Genomic DNA, 21,520 nt, shown 5'->3' on the forward strand with positions numbered 1-21,520 from the left:
CTGCATGTATTCTCATCCCAAAATATTAGATTTTAAAAGTTGGACTATAACTCACTTTTACGGATTTTTACTTCATCGGGAAGTAAGACTTGGCCACTGGTCGATTCACGAACCTATAACAAACATGTACATATATATCAAAGTATGTTCAAAATATAATTACAATATTTTTAATACGTTTTACTATTTTAAATTTATTAAGTCAGCTGTCCTCGTTAGTAACCTATAACTAGTTGTCCACAATTAGATGTACAGAAATAAATCGATATATATATTATCTTGAATCAATCCAAAACCCAGTGTATACACGTCTCAGGCTAGATCACAACTCAAAGTATATATATATTTGGAATTAACCTCAACCCTGTATAGCTAACTCCCACATTACTGCATATAGAGTGTCTATGGTTGTTCCAAATAATATATATACATGGGTCGATATGATATGTCAAAACATTTGCATACGTGTCTATGGTATCCCAAGATTACATAATATATTAGAATACATGTATAATACAATATAAGTTAGCTAGGATATGATTAATATAGATTTGTTACCAATTTTCACGTAGCTACAACAAGAAAAATTATCCAATCTTGTTTTACCCATAACTTCTTCATTTTAAATCCGTTTTGAGTGAATCAAATTGCTATGGTTTCATATTGAACTCTATTTTATGAATCTAAACATAAAAAGTATAGGTTTATGGTCAGAAATATAAGTTACAAGTCGTTTTTGTAAAGGTAGTCATTTCAGTCGAAAGAACGACGTCTAGATGACCATTTTAGAAAACATACTTCCACTTTGAGTTTAACCATGATTTTTGGATATAGTTTCATGTTCATAAGAAAGATCATTTTCCCAGAAGAACAACTTTTAAATCAAAGTTTAACATAGTTTTTAATTAACTAACCCAAAACAGCCCGCGGTGTTACTACGACGGCGTATATCCGGTTTTACGGTGTTTTTCGTGTTTTCCGGTTTTAAATAATTAAGTTAGCATATCATATAGATATAGAACATGTGTTTAGTTGATTTTAAAAGTCAAGTTAGAAGGATTAACTTTTGTTTGCGAACAAGTTTAGAATTAACTAAACTATGTTCTAGTGATTACAAGTTTAAACCTTCGAATAAGATAGCTTTATATGTATGAATCGAATGATGTTATGAACATCATTACTACCTCAAATTTTCTGGATAAAGCTACTGGAAATGAGAAAAATGGATCTAGCTTCAAAGGATCCTTGGATGGCTTGAAAGTTCTTGAAGCAGAATCATGACACGAAAACAGTTCAAGTAAGATTTTCACTCGAAATAAGATTGTTATAGTTGTAGAAATTGAATCAAAGTTTGAATATGAATATTACCTTGAATTAGAAAGATAACCTACTGTAAATAACAAAGGTTCCTTGATCTTAAATGATTACTTGGAATGGATTAGAAAGCTTGGAAGTAGACTTGCAAACTTGAAAGTATTCTTGATTTTTATGAAACTATACTTATGGAATTTATGAAGAACACTTAGAACTTGAAGATGGAACTTGAGAGAGATCAATTAGATGAAGAAAATTGAAGAATGGAAGTATTTGTAGGTGTTTTTGGTCATTGGTATATGGATTAGATATAAAGGATATGTAATTTTGTTTTCATGTAAATAAGTCATGAATGATTACTCATATTTTTGTAATTTTATGAGATATTTCATGCTAGTTGCCAAATGATGGTTCACACATGTGTTAGGTGACTCACATGGGCTGCTAAGAGCTGATCATTGGAGTGTATATACCAATAGTACATACATCTAAAAGCTGTGTATTGTACGTGTACGAATACGGGTGCATACGAGTATAATTGTTGATGAAACTGAACGAGGATGTAATTGTAAGAATTTTTGTTAAGTAGAAGTATTTTGATAAGTGTCTTGAAGTCTTTCAAAAGTGTATGAATACATATTAAAACACTACATGTATATACATTTTAACTGAGTTGTTAAGTCATCGTTAGTCGTTACATGTAAATGTTGTTTTGAAACCTTTAGGTTAATGACCTTGTTAAATGTTGTTAACCCATTGTTTATTATATAAAATGAGATGTTAAATTTTTACATTATCATGATATTATGATATATAATATATCTTAGTATGATATATATATACAGTTAAATGTCGTTACAACGATAATCGTTACATATATGTCTCGTTTCGAAATCATTAAGTTAGTAGTCTTATTTTTACATATGTAGTTCATTGTTAATACACTTAATGATATATTTACTTATCATTTAACATAATTAACCAAGTGTATCAATATCTTAATATGATTCATATGTACCTAGTAAGACGTTGTTATAACGATAATCGTTATATATATCGTTTTCGAGTTTTTTAATTTAATAAACTCAATTTTATGTATATAACTCATTGTTAAAATACCTAATGAGATACTTACTTATCATAATATCATGTTAACTATATATATAATCATATATATGTCATCATATAGTTTTTACAAGTTTTAACGTTCGTGAATCACCGGTCAACTTGGGTGGTCAATTGTCTATATGAAACCTATTTCAATTAATCAAGTCTTAACAAGTTTGATTGCTTAACATGTTGGAAACACTTAATCATGTAAATATCAATTTTATTTAATATATATAAACATGAAAAAGTTCGGGTCACTACAGTAGTATCACTTGCAAATATGTAACAAAAATTGAAAAATGGAACTCCCCATGCCATCCCCAAAGTGGACAGTTTTCAAGGCTCCCAAAGGGGAAAGTCACATGCTAACTTTCAAACATGGGAGAATGGTGTTAGTTTGAAATGGTATTAAAGAAAATTGGTATGGGAAAGTGGTGTAAGTATACTTGTAACTAGCCTCCTCATAACACTAACTAATCTAGTTTTATCTTAATGTAATACTTACATAAAAATGGGCTAATTAGTCCATTAAGAAAGTAGGGTGGGCTTCCAAGTCCATTAATCATGAGTCCATTAATAAAAGACCAAGTATGTAACAAATTAAATAAATAAGCCCAAGTAATTAACTACTAATATTAGTTAATTAAAAATGATTAATATTAATTAATCATGAACGTAAATAATATCCGAAATATTATTCGTGAAAAGCACGTATGTCACAAAGACAAGTCGGGACATGCAAAGTCATGTACGGTGTTAAGTCCATTAAGGTAACTAGTAAGCATTAGTAAACACTAAGCTTAATTAAACAAGCCCTTAAGCCAAGTAATTGTTATAATAAATAACAATCAAGTTTACGCAGTCATAATATTCCAATTACGACAAAAGTTTAACGTGTACCAAGTACGTATCTCGTTTAAAATGATAAGTGACACCAACGGTCGTAAAAGCATTCGGGGATCAAGTTAAGTGACACACTTAATAGCACGTTGTAAGATATTAATGAGAGTAATTAATCATGATTAAAGATCCTAGAGCATAAGCAAGCTCAGTACGCATAAATACGCAGTTTCGTGAAAGCACAAAGCACGAAAGCAAGTCGAAAAAAAGCCGGTTCGTTACATTACCCACCTGTTAAAGAAAATTTTGTCCCAAAATTTTGAGGAGTGACCAACAGTGGTACCGTATTCGAATAAGAAGGAGCGTATCAAAGTTCCGTGAGACTCGTGGGCTCAGAAGTAAGTTATTTACCTTGAAAGGTACTTCGGCGTATGAAAGTAAGAATAGGCATATGCCATTAATTAAGTTTCTTGTCTTAAGAGATCAACAATTTGATTTCGTTTCTGATTAACATGAGTATGTCATCTGAATATATATCCATAAAAGGAAAGATGGTGTTTTTAGCCTTACATGCATCTTCAGTAAGCCGGATGCGTGAAATGCATCATGAATGTTTCTAACTCATCTAAAACATTGAGCGCTTATGTCGCAATACAAAGCTGACAGGTAGAATGGGAAACATGGTGATCGCAACCATGCGATTTGATGTCTGGATAATGTTAGCCACGGATTTTACCAACCCCTTGATTTCGGAAGGAGGCCATAGGCATAAAGAAGCCGATTCTTAAGAATGTTTGCAATCCATAATTACTTATAGTGCCTTCAGAATGGTCTGAACGAACAATGAAAGATATCACCCAGTTTAATATACAACGTGTGAACTTATCCTTAGTTGGAATGAAAACACAGTTCCATAATGTAACTTTATCCTTTCAGTTACATGTTGAAGTTAGGGTTTACATTAACTAGGACAACAGATAGTTGCAACCAACAAAGGAAGGAATATGTAGAGTAACCACATCGGTGTCGTAGATGTTTTAAGCAGCCTCCTTCCAAGAGGATAACAAGATTCCTAGATTCTTAAAGTATCTTACATTACATTTCCGAAAGAGAATCGCACGAAAGGTGTGATCTTTGAACGAGAGTGAACTCTTCGAGTCGTCCGTTTTGAATTTATCTTTATACTTAGGGGGATGTGCGAATGAGAAGATACATGAACTCTTGGTCCTAAAGAATGGTTTACTCCGAGTGAAAGGAATCTCCAAAAATGATTCATGTACCTCTACATACAGATTTATAGAGATGAGGTTTACGAGGGTGTTGCGATTAGTTGTGAAACATTGAGAGTTGCAACCTGCCTAGTGCTTTTCCTAACATAGGGTGACCACTGAGTGTATCATGGAAAAACTAATTTATTGGCCCGCGTTTTTGCTATGTCTAGCCTTAAAAGGAACATTCTATGAGCGCAAGGACTTCCGGACAAATTTTATAAAATTGCCATCCAAAGAGGCTCAAGAGTTTTTAATAAAGATCTTTATAGTAAGTTTCATCCCTAACGGAGGGCGAGAAAAGTGTGATCCATACATGGTGTAGTCTAATACGAAAACCTTTAATAAAATCAACCAAGGAAGTTTTGAAAAACCTTTAAACGTTTGATGCGACAACATAAACGGAATGAAGTTCTTAGTAAATTTAGAAGTAGGTACAACGTGTACCATTTTGCACAAAACTATTTGACTTAATTTGAATAACTCGATAAAGGAGCAATTTTTAAATAATTTGAAGATATAACTTAGTATGTACTAACCAAGTAAATTTATGGACTTAATTATATACATACATATATGATTTTATAAATCGCATAGGTGACAGAAATTTTTTTTATTACTTTCATTTGTCCATAAATCTCGTGAGGACCACACAAATAATCAACGTGTAAAAATCAACGTGTAAAATTTTTGATAAACATAGCTTTTCATATTTCAGAGGTTGCGATTTGAAAAAGATTGAGTGGAAAATCTTTGAATCATCGGGTGACCAGTTACTAGGTAATGAAAACTAATGACATAAATGTAGTTTTGATAATTATCAGGACATAAGACTTTGGGCCAAAAATGTGCATGAAGTCGTTGCTAAAAGGTGAGGTATGAGGACGAGAAGTTAATCGCTTCTTGACTTTGCAAAATGCCAAACAAGTCATGACTAATAATAAAGTCGAAATACTGATGGTGTTAATATCACTAAATGAGAGTTTCTTGGAATGAGTCAGGACTTAGAGTTATGTAAGAAAGAGCATTGTTCCAACAGGTGTGGTGAAATAGATCCATAGGGTAACGCAATAATTTTAAATGGTTTAAGTGTCAGTGGATGCCCAAAGGCTCTGAATGACGTGGCAGTAAGTGTCTTCAACACATACACACATGAATCTCTTGATTTCGACGGTTGTAAAGTCTTCATGATGACTTGGGTACGAATGAGCAACGAAGAATTTTATATAGCAAGCAACAAAAATTTTATCTAAATCGTTTAAGGTGACAATGTAAGAAAAGAAACGAAGTTCTTAGTAAATTAAGGGTTACGTGCAACACGTACCATTCAAAGTATAATATCTTTTGAATAAAAGATTTGATTTGTAAAAGTGAAAGTAAAGTTTCATATGTATTTGTCAAAAGTAAGTAATCATTTACTTTATTTTATATAAAGTATACGATTTCAAAAAAAAATTTTGCATGAGTGGCAAATAAAATAAATTTATTTTTACAAAACTTGAGAGGATCACACAGTAAAACAGTGTGTGAGAAATTTTGGCAAACAAAATTTTCATTTTTCGGAGGTTACAAGTTGAAAAAAATTTGATGAGAATCGAGTAAAGACTTTTAAAAATCTCGGGTGATATTTGGGCAAAAATGTTACGAGGTAATGAAAACTGTTGGATTCAAATGTGGTTGATGACTATTTGTAGGGCAGAAGTCCTTTGACCAAAAATGCTTGTGTGAAGTTGTTGCTTATAAGTGAGATACGAATGGGAGAGTATGAGGATGAGAATTAACTACTCATTAATTTTAGGAAAAATTTCGAACTGGTATGACTATTATTAACACCTATTTCCTTATGAGGTAAGGCTTAGTATGTCAACAAGAGACTAGAAGTGATCTAGCTTTTAGGAGGGCGGAGTGTTGTCGATTGATTTTTACCCTCGGGAAATAATCCCTGCAGACCCGATACACAAGTGTAGAAACTTGTGGGGTGGCTTAATCAATCTGTCATCCGTAGAGTGTAAGATTGCTAGCCGGATGACTTCTAGTGAAAGAAGATAGAGAGAGAAAGAGAAGTGAAGTCTCAGCTCTCAAAGTTGTCAGAATATCTGAACTTATGTAAAATGACGACCCAAGGGGTCTATTTATAGTGTCAGATCTACCAGATTTGTTTGGGGACACGTGTCAAATGATGATACGTTCTGTTACATGTGCTCCAAAATTTATGCTAAATGCGGCGCTCTCCGGCCAGGGCTTATGCGCTAGGCGGCCTTCAGGGCTTACGCATGACGGAGCAGCCTGTACAGCGGAGAACGCTGGACGGACAACTCCACAAAACTGTTGTTTCCAGCCTTCCTGATGCTAATTTTATGCAACCATTATGCCTTTTATGTATGTATACGATAGGATACACCATTAAGTCCCCCCATTTTAAGGACTTAAGCATTTGAAAAATGATTAAGCTGTTAAACTTTTGATAACGCATGCCAAACCAGCCTGTTCATTGCCCACTTGCATCGGGGAAAAAATTTTAGGCATTAAATGCAGACGAATTTTACTGACACTGTTATGATTGTCTTCTTATGGCTGAGATCATCCACGCGCCTCTAGTTGTAAAAAGTGTTATTTCGTACCCTTCGTTTAAACTCGCCCATACACGTGTCTCAATCATGACCATAAAAATTGCACCGATGAACCCTTATAAAAACCGTCATAACCCTGTTACCATCACTTTTTTACCTTTGCCAAGATCCAAAAAGCATATTTCTCCCAAATCTTCATCGCCTTCTTCAATCTTCAACGTTTTAAGGTTCACCGTCTTCCAAGGTCAGTACACTTCATCTTACTGCTATTTTCTTGTTGTTGATATCTGTTACTGTATTATCATGGCTTCTTCACGGAGTACTGGCCAAGAACACGCCAAGCCTTCTTCATCAAATACTGCTGACATTCCAGAAGTTAACACGATGGCTTCATCATTGACTAGTGAATATTTAGATGGATTAAAGATTGCCTTTCGCCATCTCAATCAATACAACCCTGTTCTTCCCACCATCGGACAAACTACTGACAACCCTCCTGAGGGGAAAATTACTTTATACGCTTTACAAATTACCCACGGCAACCTCCGTGTTCCCCTTACTAACTTTCTTCTTCGCCTTCTTAGATATTACGGGGCCTGTCTTAGTCAGATACATCTCCATGGTCTTCAAAAAATCATCCTTTTTGAAATGTACTGCAATGCTATTAATATAAAGCCTCGCATTAATGTTTTTATCTCTTTGTTTAGAATCCGCACGATTAGCAATTGCTGGCTTACTATTGATAGTAAGAAAAATAATCATTTTGTTGGTCTAAATAGAGTTTCAAACTTGAAGGACTGGAAAAGTCCATTTTTCTTTGTTGATGAAACTGTTATTCCGGAAGAATACTTCGTTGTCTGGGAGTGGGGTGCTATTGATGCTGGCATAGGAAAGGGTGTTAAAATTTCTCCCGCAGAACAGCGGATAGTAAATAGCTTGAAAGGACTCCGTATTCCACCCAGATCATACGAAAGGTATGAGGAAATCCTTGTGCTGTGCAAAGTGAGCCAAGAATGGCCAAGCAATTCTGTGCCAGTACTTCGTGAGAAAAAACAGGGTAGGATGTGATATGATCATCCTATTATATATATAGATCTTTATCTACTGTTTGTCATATGTACTTATATTTCTATTAATCTGTAATCTTTGCAGGCAACTCCGTGATGCAGGTCCGCTCTTCTCTTTTATCCCCTGATCTTGATGATGATGTGGAGGTCACTGCTCGTGACAAAACTGTTGAAGAGCTTGAGGCGGAGAGAGTTGCAGCTGAAGCTAAAGCTGCTGCTGATGCTGAAAAGGGGAAAGAAATTGCTGTGAGCAGCTCAGACAGCGAATCCGGGTCTGATCATACAGACACTGAGCGGACAACGGATGACACCACCACCGCCGATCAGCAAACATCGGCATCAATTGACATCACGGGTGAAACCAACCCTACCCCTCCTCCAACCCAAAAGACAAGAAAGAAGAGCATAGGCTCTAAAAGGGTGAAGAGTACTGAGGAGGGAAAAAAGCAAAAATGTAAGAGAAGTATGTCCATTCTGCTCTCTTTTGAAAATGCACATGTTTTTGCTTATAACTGTTATGTTTGTTCATAATACTAATTTGTTTTTGTTAGTAATTTTAGCAGAGTCAGATGATAGCCAAGGGAAGGCTACGGAGGGCGGTGACCGGAGGCCGGAGAGGAATCTTGAAAGTGAAAGAGAGAAGGGCCTGAAAATGCCTGACCCAAACTTTGCCCCCTTCGACGAATCTGAATTTCATGAAGATAGGATTGAAGGCAACTCTGTTTATGACTCTCCTCTTCCTAATATTACTAATCCTGCTGTCACCTCCTCCAATGTCCAAGAGCCAACTCTTCCCGCTCATGTGAGGGCTTTGCAAGCCATCATTGCAAACCTCGCCACTAAAGATAAAGAATTTGCAACTCTAATTCAGGTATGAACGATAAGACCCTCTGCATATATATATATATATATATATATATATATATATATATATATATATATATATATATATATATATATATATATATATATATATATATATATATATATATATATATATATATATATGCTTATAATTTATTGATGTGAACTGTTTAAAATAACTCATAAAATTTTATTGATGTACAGGGTTGTGTTATCCCCGAGCTGAAACCCCAATTCTCTGCTCTCCATTCTCATCAACTCAGGGAATCCACTATGGCAGCTCATGTACTGCTAACCAACCACCTGGACTCTGTGCTGCAACTGCAGGAACATCAAGAGTCTATTCTTGCCTTTACTCGTAAAGACATAGCTGAAAGTGCAAATGCTCGTAAAAGAGCTGCTGATGCTGAGCGTGCCTTAAATGATGCACAGAAAATAATAAAGGCTAAAGAAGTTGAGTTAAAAAGTACTCAAGATGTTGCTGCTGTTCTGCAAGGGGAAAAGGATGCTTAGCAGGTGAAAGTGGGTGAGCTGGAGAAACAGCTGAGGGAAGAGAGAGAAGTCTGCTGAGCTACTCCGGAGGGCGGAGAAAGGCGAGGGCAATTTTGCTGAGCTTAAGAAAGGTGTGCCAGGTCTGATAGCTAAGGTGCTTGGATCCAGTCTTGTAGGGACTCCCTACAATGATTATGTTGATGTTCCATGCGCCCACGCTATTGCTGATGTGACCGGCAAGCTGTTCAAACGCCTTCTGCTGCCATTGCCAAACTTATGCCTCCTGGTACTCAAGAAAAAGTTGATGAGGCCAAGAACAAATTGATAAATCTGAAGATAAATGTTTATGATGAAGTATGCAGCAAAGAAGACTCTTCTGCTCAAGATGTACTTGGCGTGCAGTTTAATTGATCTTTGTAAAAATTTCAAACAATGTTTTGTAATAAACTTCTTACTGACTTTAACATTATATATATATATATATACTGACTTTATTGTGATGACTATGTGTGCTTATATTCTTGTTGCAAATATTTTTATGCTTAACGCTTTAAAACCAATCAATTATGCACCTGAGCATAAAATTTCTATACACAATTGTACAGTGTATAATTTGAGAAAATCATTTTGAAAAGTGCATAAGGTAACTCATATGTAAATGCCTTGCAGTATCAAGGATACGATGTCTGATTACGCCTTCCATCATAAAATTAATGAGGAAGAATTATGAAGTGTTTTAGAAGAATGACTATAAATCAATAAACTCTCCGTCTTACGCCTTCCGTCATAAAGTATATGAGGAAGAATTGCTAATTATTTTGCCTTCATACATAAAATATATAACTTCGTTCTGTGAAGTAATTTTTTTTAATGTTTGTCATGACAAGTATCTGAGTTTTGTATCATGCCTCGGTGCGTTTTAGTAAAACTTAAACGTTTTCTAGCCGATCCCTTGTGCCTTTACTGGCCGGCACAAAAGCTTCCGCCATCGGAGGTATTTAAAAATACGATCCTTCTGTGGGCAGGTTATAAATGTAATGTTTTACATTTGTCACGGGAAGCACTTTGTTTAAGAAAAATATAAAATTATTGCTCAGTACTGTGCAGTACATAAACGATTGATGACGAATTTTAGGTGGATCAAGCCTAATTAGTACGTCATGAATGTTTAATGTATGCAATTGCTAATGTATGCACTGCAAAATAACCACAATGGTTCACAGTAAGTTTGATAAACGCTGCTTCATCTTATAATTCGAAATGTGTTCTTCAAATGCCAAACAGGCATGAGTACAACGATTGTAAAAGACTGCATTTATTGAAATGCTAAATGAAACTGCTCTTTATTGAAAAGATAAACACTGTTCTTGATAACATGTTGACAAATTGCTTCTTCATATGCCGAGCGCCCAGCGCTGTCCGGCCTTCACACTTGTTTACGGAATAAAAAACTCCTGAACTTCTTCCTCGCTGAATAACCTATCAGGCCTTCTCTGATTCATTCTGCCCTCTGGCCCATTTGCAAACGTTGATCTTTCCCTTGTTGGCTGCACATACTGTGAATGTATGGCTGCGACTCCATTTGGAGTGGGTAATCTGACCTCTGCATGGGCCGTCGATGTTATTGCCCCAAACTTAGCCAAAGCTGTTCTTCCAAAAAGGACATTAAAACGAGAATTGCCATCTATGATTGTGAAATCAATTGTTTCCGTTCTCAACAATGGGAATGTACCCATAACAACTTCCAAACGAATCTGCCCCATGGAATTTATCGGTGCTCCTGTTAGTCCAGAAACTTTCAACCTCGTTTGCCTAGCTCTGCTCTGCACATGCCTTGGAAAAGTTCTCAAACAATGCCAATAGATGATGTCAGCTTCACTTCCTGTATCTGTGTAGATACAATTGACAAACTTATTTGCTATCTCTGCTGAAATGATCACTGGTTGTACAGACAACGCCCAATTTTGAATTGGCTGAAAAATAATTGGGGCATATCTCCAGCTGTCCAAATTGCTGTTTGATGATTCACCTTCTTCATAATGACCATCGTTAATCCAAACCATCCTGATTACAAATTCTGGAGTTGTCTCACGCTCTGTGATCCGTTCTCCGTACTGTGGTTGGTTCCAATTATCTCTTCCGCCATGCTGCTCTCTTCTATTCTCTCCACGGCGTCCTCTGCTACCATCATTCCTTTGCCAAGCAAATTTTCTGCGAGGATCATTCCTCCTGTACTGTTTTCCAGGCAACAAATGATTCAATTCTCCTGCCTTGATTTTCGATATAATTTCTCTCATCAAAGATTTGCAATTTTCCGTATCATGGCCCCAAGCCTCATGGAAATCACACCACAACTCACTCTTTGGACCCTCCCTCTCTTCCACAGGTGCTGGAGCATTGAAAGTGGTCCGAATTGGTTCAGTGAAAAGGATCTCTTTCGGCGTTTTAGTAAGCGCCATTATCAATGGGTGCCTTTCGATTGGCTTTCTGTTGTGGTGGAAATCATTAGGGTGATTGTTTCCTCTCCATCCTCCATTTGAATTATCATTCCTTCTCTGATTTCTGTCAAAATACCGTCCTCCGTTGTGCGACTTGCTACTACTGCCAGTATCAAACTTGTTCAACCCACGCTCACCAGCTCGAACATGCCTCTGTGCAACCTCCAAAGCTTGATGCAATGTTTTTGGCAAGTCATACCGTAATGCATGAACAAGTGTACTAAACCGTCGCTGGTCCAAACAGAAAATGAAACCAGATACAAGCTGTGATTCTGGACAATCAGGAATCTTCTGTGCTTCAAGTGTATAACGCTTCATAAAATTGCTCAAAGATTCGTTATGATGCATTGTGATCTCGTGTGCATCAAGATGTGTTAGAGTACAGCTCCGTAGATTTTGGTATTGCATCACAAATTTTGCTCTCAAATCAAGAAAACTGGTAATACTCCTTGGCGGCAAACTAGCAAACCATTCGCGTGCCATTTTCTGCAATACCATAGGAAACATATGGCACGCAGTTTCATCCTCCCAATGCTGCAACCTCATAACACCTTCAAACATAGTCAAAAAATCTTCCGGATCCATTGTGCCATCATAAACTCCAATTGCTGGTATAGCAAGATTTCTGGGCAATGGATAATTAGCAATTCGATCAATGAAACACTGCGTTGATTCTGCCATCGCTGGTGGCTTGGTGGCTTGTTCTCCAGTAATGAGGGCAAAAAAGTTGTCCACAGCCACAGCACGGACGGCGGGCTGCGCTAAGCGTTGCTTGTATTTTGCTGGAGCTGTCTGCTTAAGAATGTCATTTAAAAGTAACACTGCCTGTTTTTCTGACATGAACTCATCTTTGTCAATTTCATCATCAGAGTCATTATTATCACAACTCAGGTCATTATCATCCCCAGAATCATCAATAAGACTGCCCATCTTGTCAAGTTGCCTGGATAACTTGTACTTTGATATAGATTGCCTTTTCATTATCTGCTTGTCTTTGCCATCCGCCATCCGCTGAAAAGGTATAAATGACGGACATCGCCGTGGTTGCATCAATGGTCGTCGCTCTGGATTAGTAACAAAATTTGGAAGTCTTTCTGTACTTTTAGCTGTCACTTCTTCGATTACTGGTATTTTCTCCGAATTAGTTGCCAAATGTTTAAGCCTCTCTGTAGTTTCAGCAACTGTTTCTTCAATCGTACCATCTAGTGGTGAAATAGGTACATCTACAACAGTGACCATGTCGTCAGTTGATGGATGATTGACTGCTTCAAGTACAAATGGAACTTCAGCTGCTTTCGTTCCTTTTCCGTTTCGTGTGTTCTTTGCATTAGTGGATGGCGCCATTGTTAACACCTATTTCCTTATGAGGTAAGGCTTAGTATATCAACAAGAGACTAGAAGTGATCTAGCTTTTAGGAGGGCGGAGTGTTGCCGATTGATTTTTACCCTCGGGAAATAATCCCTGCAGACCCGATACACAAGTGTAGAAACTTGTGGGGTGGCTTAATCAATCTGTCGTCCGTAGAGTGTAAGAGTGCTAGCCGGATAACTTCTAGTGAGAGAAGATAGAGAGAGAAAGAGAAGTGAAGTCTCAGCTCTCAAAGTTGTCAGAATATCTGAACTTATGTAAAATGACGACCCAAGGGGTCTATTTATAGTGTCAGATCTACCAGATTTGTTTGAGACACGTGTCAAATGATGATACGTTCTGTTACATGTGCTCCGAAATTTATGCTAAATGCGGCGCTCTCCGGCCAGGGCTTATGCGCTAGGCGGCCTTCAGGGCTTACGCATGACGGAGCAGCCTGTACAGCGGAGAACGTTGGACGGACAACTCCACAAAACTATTGTTTCCAGCCTTCCTGATGCTACTTTTATGCAACCATTATGCCTTTTATGTGTGTATACGATAGGATACACCATTAACTAGTATCGAAGTAAGAAGGATGATGTTGTGATTATCATCGAATAAGTAATTTCTCGTAATAAGTTAGGTTTTAGAGTCGTGTAAGGATGAGTATCAAATAAGATTCTTGGGTAATCTTTAATATAGAATTTGAATTGCTGAAGTGACGGGATACTATTCCCTTTATGTATCGTTGTGCAAGATTTGTTCATTGTACCGGCTTCTTTCATGGCTAGAAGGTGAGCAGATTTGGTGAGGCAGTCACAATAACCCAGATGGATTTTAGCTTACCATTCTCACGAGGTATATGAAAAATTTTCTCACTATAAATATCCCTCGCTTTCATCCTTGAAAGCCAGTTCATTCCAACTTTTATGTCAAATTTCCTAACTTGATAAGTATTAGTTTAAATCTTAAGTTTCATTCCAACCAAATCTTATTATACTATCCCGAAAAAAAAATTCTATCAACCTCCTCAAATAACATTTGTTTGTTCATAGGTAACTAATCCTTCCCAACTACTGTTTTAAAACTTCCAAGTTTTATTGACATGAGGTTATCTAAGATACTACCTTAAATCATTCCTCTATCTCTGCCAGCTTACCATTAGCTTATCCTATAGAATACTTAACTCTCATGGTTGTTAATGGCTTATTAGTCATAACACTAAGATTCTTAGATGTAAGGTTTCTATCGCTCCTGTATTAAACAACCTTGAGTCAATAAAACGTTGTGATGAAACGTACCCTAACTAAAATCAAAATCCATGCGAGGTTCCATAACTAAGATAACGATTGCTCTACCGCAAGTCAGTGCAAAGTTTTTCCTATTTGAGGACTTTTTCCATAAATGTCCAGGGTTTCGATATTTATAACAATTTTCGGGTTATCAATTCTGCAATCAAGGCCCTTCTGGTACAGTGTCTGGGCTACGTGGTTATTCTTTCCCTACCTTTAACAGACTATAACGTGTATGCTCAAGTGATCCCTGCCAAAATTTTTCCTGGATCACCTCATATTCCTCATGTAGTAACATTGGAATTTCTGCATGATTTACTTCAATATAATCACGCTGGCCTGGCGTCATTATATTGTACTAAATCATACGTTCATTCCAATATCATTCCATATGGTCAATGTAACGTGATGACTTCCAGTTATACTCAATTTCATCTAACAATGCTTTATCTATGTCATCTCAAAACAGAATCTATATAATTAATCTCACAGTTTCTCAATGTGGGGGCGTAGGTTCCGTAGGTCATGCATCAATGCCTAAATGTCCTGAAATTTCTTCGAAATGTTAGGGTTCAGGTAATGTCGTTAGGTTCCTCTGTAGGAATTTAATCTGGGTCTCGCGTCGAGCCGTATGTGTAGCAAGTAGTGATACGATATGTCTCAAGGCAACTCCCAAGTCTTTGGGTATGGCTGAGCATCTGTAGAAGGCACTCTGACCTTGTGAAAGGAGATGTCCTCCCGACTTCTCTAATGCCCAAGAGTGGTTGGAACCTAAGTCCAGAAGTGTCGTTAGATCATCGATCAGTGGTGAAGAATGAAAGAGTTAAGTGACGGTCATGAAAGCATACAGGATATGTGTCAACTGAACAACCTTCAATGGTTCATACGTTGTACGTGGCTAATTAGTGCGAGCTCGGGGTGCGGTTACTCCGACAAGTCCTCCAATTTTTCCTCCTCTGAGGATCAACTTTAGTGGGTGCGTAATCCGAGGGGTACTCCTTCTAGATTGCTTGAAGTAATGTTTCGATCTCTGGAATGGTGGAACAGTAGTAACAGGTGGATTACACTACTAGTTCTTAGGGTTAGACGAGTGGGAGAGTAGTTCAGAAAAACATCTGAACTGGGAAGGATAAGTTCTCCAAGTCGGTATAGCGAATAGCAGTCATGTAGCAAGAGCGTAATCAGGCATATCAGCTACAGCAGCCTAGATCATCTACAGCAGTACGTAGCATGGTAATAGTAACAGTATTACACCGAAGTAACATACTAAAAGCAGATAGTGGTATGCAGTAGTGAGAATAAGCAAAGGCATACATCGAGTTTACATAGCAGTAAAAGGAAACGGTAGCATGCAACAAGTTCATACAGCATTAGAAGTAAGTAGTGGCATGCAGTAGTAAGCAGTAACATGCAGTAATATAACACAGTAGCATGCAGCAGGTTTCGCAGAAACAAGTAAACGAGCAAGTTGTAGATTAGTCCTATTAGCGAATCCTACTCGACTCGGTCAAGACTCACTAATGCAACCTAATTCTATACAACCAATGCTCTGATACCAAATGTGATGCCCCGTACTAAATCAACATGTACGGACCATCAACAACAGGATCATTACAAGGTCAAACACTATATGATATTTCGAAAGACGTTTGCATTCATAAGACGTTTGCATTTATGACCCAAAGTATGCTTCTATGAATAGAAGCAAGTAATAATATTACGTGACCCAATGGTCGTTACAAATCATTGATTCAAAAGTAATAAAGTTATGAATGCAAGATAAACGTTTCATGCGAAGACATCTCTAGTAAGCGCAGCGGGAGTCTAATAAGCATGACAACTACACCAGAAGCAAGCAAACCTTAAGCGCCTGAGAAAAACATGCTTAAAAACGTCAACACAAAGGTTGGTGAGCTATAGTTTAAGTATAATAGTAATGTAAGGTAGGCCACGAGATTTCAGTGCTTCAACAGCGTTTCAAAACAGTATGAAAAGTATATGTATAACCGTGGGCACTTGGTAACTAACTTAACGTAAATAACACCCCCTAAAAGTACACTTAGCGAGTGCGTATGTTTACGAAGTATTAAACACTCGTTAAATGCTAGCGCGACTAGCCCGGGTGGGGATGTCAAACCCTATGTATCCATATCTAAGATTCGCATTCACCGCTTCAAAAACCAATGACTAAACGTTACCGAGCTAAGGGGAAAGTTTATGCCGTTGTATAACCCACACATATATAAAGTTTAAGTACTCGTGCCTAGTATGTAAAACATATAAAGCGCATGCATTCTCAGTCCCAAAATAGTTAAAGTAAAAAAGGGATGCTATAACTCACAGTGAAAAGTAGTAGTAAAGTTGATTCGGGAAAGTAAGCAAGTAGTTTGTCCAAAAGGTCCTCAACCTAAGTCAAAAGTTACTAAGTCAGTAAATTGTTCTCAAAGATTTAAAAGTATGTAAATTAGGTCTTAAGTATCATCATCATTCATCATAAGTCAAAAAGGGTAAAGTAAGTTTCATTCTAGAATAGAGACCGAAGCAAAGGCTGACTTTGATCAGCTGCTACGACCTCTACGTAAATCGAAAAGACACAAATTTAGTGACTATGGCTCCGTGTGTGAGTCCCACAGTTGTTGACCAAAATTCAGAACCAAACTCGTCTTCGTTTGACCGTGGCGACGGTTTAAGTGCGAGTAGGTCAGAATTTTCAGCACAACGTTAAAAGGGTGTAGTGACTTTTGGAAGGCTATAAATCCTAAACCGTAAATCGGATTAAGACGAGTCTTAAATGAAAAGTCATCTACTCGAACCCATCTATCTGGAAATTAACTTTTCTAGTAGCCCAGGTTAATGATCAGTTCCAGAAAACAGTAAGAAAGGTGTTCCGGTGGGTTCTTGGAGCTTGATGCTCATCACGATTCTCATCCTTGATGCTTGTAGCTTCAAGTGTACAACTCGTTGATGTGTTTGCATCATTTTAACCAAGGTTTGACCATCATAACACTAGTGTATGTCTAAGATATGTAGCACAACTCATTTAAGTGTTGTAAGTAGTTTGATGAACCAAAGTTACATCAAGATCTTAGATCCGACACATACAAGAGTTCTAATAGTTAAAGTAAACTAAATAAACAAGATCTCAAGTTGTAGAACTTAGATCTTAGTTAGATCTTAAAGATCCTAGACTAGAAAGTCTAGATCTAGTGTTCTTAAGTTAGATCCTAAGTCAAAATACTTGGATCTTTACTTTAATAAAACCATAAGTTATAAAACTTAGATTTTTGTCTTGTTGATAATGCTAAAAACGAACATATATTTCATAGCATTATTCCTCAAGAAAGACAAGCTTTTAGTTGCAATTGTTCTATTTACAAGTGATATTCGTTTAAATAATAAAAGGTGAAGACAAAAGACAGATTCGACGAATTGAAGACGCAAACGACCAAAAAGCTCAAAAGTACAAAGTACAATTAAAGTGGTTTCAATTATTGATAAGAAACATCTCAAAATTACAAGAGTACAAGATTCAAAACGCAAAGTACAAGATATTAAATTGTACGCAAGGACGTTCGAAAATTCGGAACCGGGACGTGAGTCAACTCTCAACACGCGACACAACGGAGCAAAAGTTACAAATTAATTACATATATAAATATAATATAATATATAATTAATTATATAAATTGTATATTTATATTATATTTATATTATAAAATCCGTCGGCAAGAAAGGATCCAAAGATGTGTGAGCTGTAAATATTACCTCCGCAAGTCGCGGAGTTCGAAGGCAACAAGGGCCGCGACTCGCGGAGCCCCAAATTTCAGTGTGGGCCTATAAAAGGCAACGCATTTTTCTGAATTCAACACATCTTTTTCTCATTCATCATACGTAAAATATATATATATTTATATTTTAATTTTAATTTTAATTTTAAATCCTAATAATAAGGGTATGTTAGCGAATATTGTAAGGGTGTAAGTCGAAATTCTGTCCGTGTAACGCTACGCTATTTTTAATCATTGTAAGTTATGTTCAACCTTTTTACATTAATGTCTCGTAGCTAAGTTATTATTATGCTTATTTAAAACGAAGTAATCATGATGTTGGGCTAAATATTAAAATTGGATAATTGGGCTTTGTACCATAATTGGGGTTTGGACAAAAGAACGACACTTGTGGAAATTAGACTATGGGCTATTAATGGGCTTTATATTTGTTTAACTAAATGATAGTTTGTTAATTTTAATATAAAGATTTACAATTGGACGTCCCTATAAATAACCATATACACTCGATCGAACACGATGGGCGGGGTATTTATATGTACGAATAATAGTTCATTTAACCGGATACGGGAATGGATTAATAGTCACTAGAATTATTAAAACAAGGGTGAAATTATGTACAAGGACACTTGGCATAATTGATAACAAAGTATTAAAACCTTGGGTTACACGCAGTCGATAACCTGGTGTAATTATTAAACAAAGTATTAAAATCTTGTTACAGTTTAAGTCCCCAATTAGTTGGAATATTTGACTTCGGGTATAAGGATAATTTGACGAGGATACTCGCACTTTATATTTATGACTGATGGACTGTTATGGACAAAAACTAGACGGACATATTAAATAATCCAGGACAAAGGACAATTAACCCATGGGCATAAAACTAAAATCAACACGTCAAACATCATGATTACGGAAGTTTAAATAAGCATAATTATTTTATTTCATATTTAATTTCCTTTATTTTATATTTAATTGTACTTTTAATTATCGTACTTTTATTTATTGTTATTGTATTTAATTGCACTTTTAATTAATTGTACTTTTTAATTATCGCAAGTTTATTTTATCGCACTTTTATTTATCGCAATTTCATTATCGTTATTTACTTTACGCTTTAAATTAAGTTATATTTATTTTTAATATTTTACATTAGGATTTAACTGCGACTAAAGTTTTAAATCGACAAACCGGTCATTAAACGGTAAAAACCCCCCTTTTAATAAAAATATTACTTATATATATTTGTATTTTTTTATAAATTAAAACTAATATAGCGTTAAGCTTTGTTTAAAAGATTCCCTGTGGAACGAACCGGACTTACTAAAAACTACACTACTGTATGATTAGGTACACTGCCTATAAGTGTTGTAGCAAGGTTTAAGTATATCCATTCTATAAATAAATAAATATCTTGTGTAAAATTGTATCGTATTTAATAGTTTTTCCTTGTAAAATATAAGCTATTTCATATACACCTCTGCGCACATCAAGTATTTTTGGCGCCACTGCCGGGATCACCGAAGCGAAACGCTATAGAAAAAAAAAATTATTAAGTTTTAATTAGTTTTTTTTTATAAAAATATATTTTAAATATTAAAAATATAATTAAAAAATTAAAAACCGAATAAAAAAATAAATATATAAATTTATTTTTAAGATTTTTATAAAATTATAAAGTATTGTATTTCTATTTTAGTTTTTAAAATATAACTTTTATTTAATTTATATAAATATTTTAATTAAATTAAAAACAGAAAAGAAAAAATATATAAAAAAACTGAAACTATCGAATTTATACCTGCACCTCATTTGAATTTTCAAACCCCGCGACTCGCAGAGTTATTCTGGTACGTGGCACCGCGACTCTCGGAGCTGCCCTGACACGCGTGTCCAGCAACCCTAATTCGCATTTATTACGGAGTAATTATTATTTATTATTTTTTTATTTAACCCTATTTACTTAATTATTATTATAATTAGTTTAAGTTTTTAAATTAAATTGTATTTTAAATTTTAATTAGTTTTATTATATATAAAAATTAATACTTTTATAAAATATAAAAATAAAAATATAAAAATAATATTTTTATAAAAATAAGTAATTTATCACTTTTTATATTTTTTTTATATTTTATATCTTTTAATCGTTTATTCGTAATATTTGTATTTTTCGCTCGTAATTAGTTTTAAGTCATAGTTTTTGCCATAGTTATTTTTACTTCTAGATTTTTAGGCTTTGCCGTAAAATCCCTTAAGTGCTTTCTCTTTAGACTAAGATCTAGGTGCTTTAGAATTTTGCGACGCCTATCTAAGTTTTAGTATTCCTTTTTAAGTTATTGCCATTTGGGATATAGTTTTACTTGTAAGCTTTAATATTTTTAGATGCAACTTTTAATTCTTAGTTTTTTTTTTTTTTTTAGTTTAGACGCGCTACTTTCTTATTTTTATTTTTCGACGCCTTTTACCTATGTATCAATTATCACTCCAATTAGTAATCTCAATTTTCAATTTTAATTTTAAGTTAGTGATAATAATAAGGTTGGGTTAGTCGAGTGTTTTAAAGTTTTATAAGTCACTTTTTTTCTTTCTTATTTCTCCAATTTTTACTTTTAATTTCGACGCGCTCTCTTTCTTTCTTATTTCTCGCTATTCTAGTTTTTAGGACTTAGAATTTTCTCTATTTCTTATCTAAATTTCTTTAAATTACGAAAATTTATTTTAAGCGGTTAAATTGATAGACATCAAAATTTTCTGGCTCGTAGTAAAAGTTGGATTTGTTCGTGGACCGAGTTATTAGAGCCAAACAGTACTCAATTATATTGAGACCAAACGAATCCTGCCCCTCTGCTGCATCTTTTGGCTATTCGAAACGTGGGCAAAATTAGAAAAGTCTATTAATTGGATAACTTATATAATTTTTCTTTCTTTTTAAAAACTAATAGGATATTCAGTAAATGCACCGAGCAAAACGTTCACCACTTTTTGTACGTTCACCACCGGTAACTCGATCAAGACATCTAGCTAATATTATCGCCGTTGATTTTTCTTTAGAATCGTCAT

Source organism: Rutidosis leptorrhynchoides, chromosome 7, assembly GCF_046630445.1.
Source record: "Rutidosis leptorrhynchoides isolate AG116_Rl617_1_P2 chromosome 7, CSIRO_AGI_Rlap_v1, whole genome shotgun sequence".
NCBI classification, from domain to species: Eukaryota; Viridiplantae; Streptophyta; class Magnoliopsida; order Asterales; family Asteraceae; genus Rutidosis; species Rutidosis leptorrhynchoides.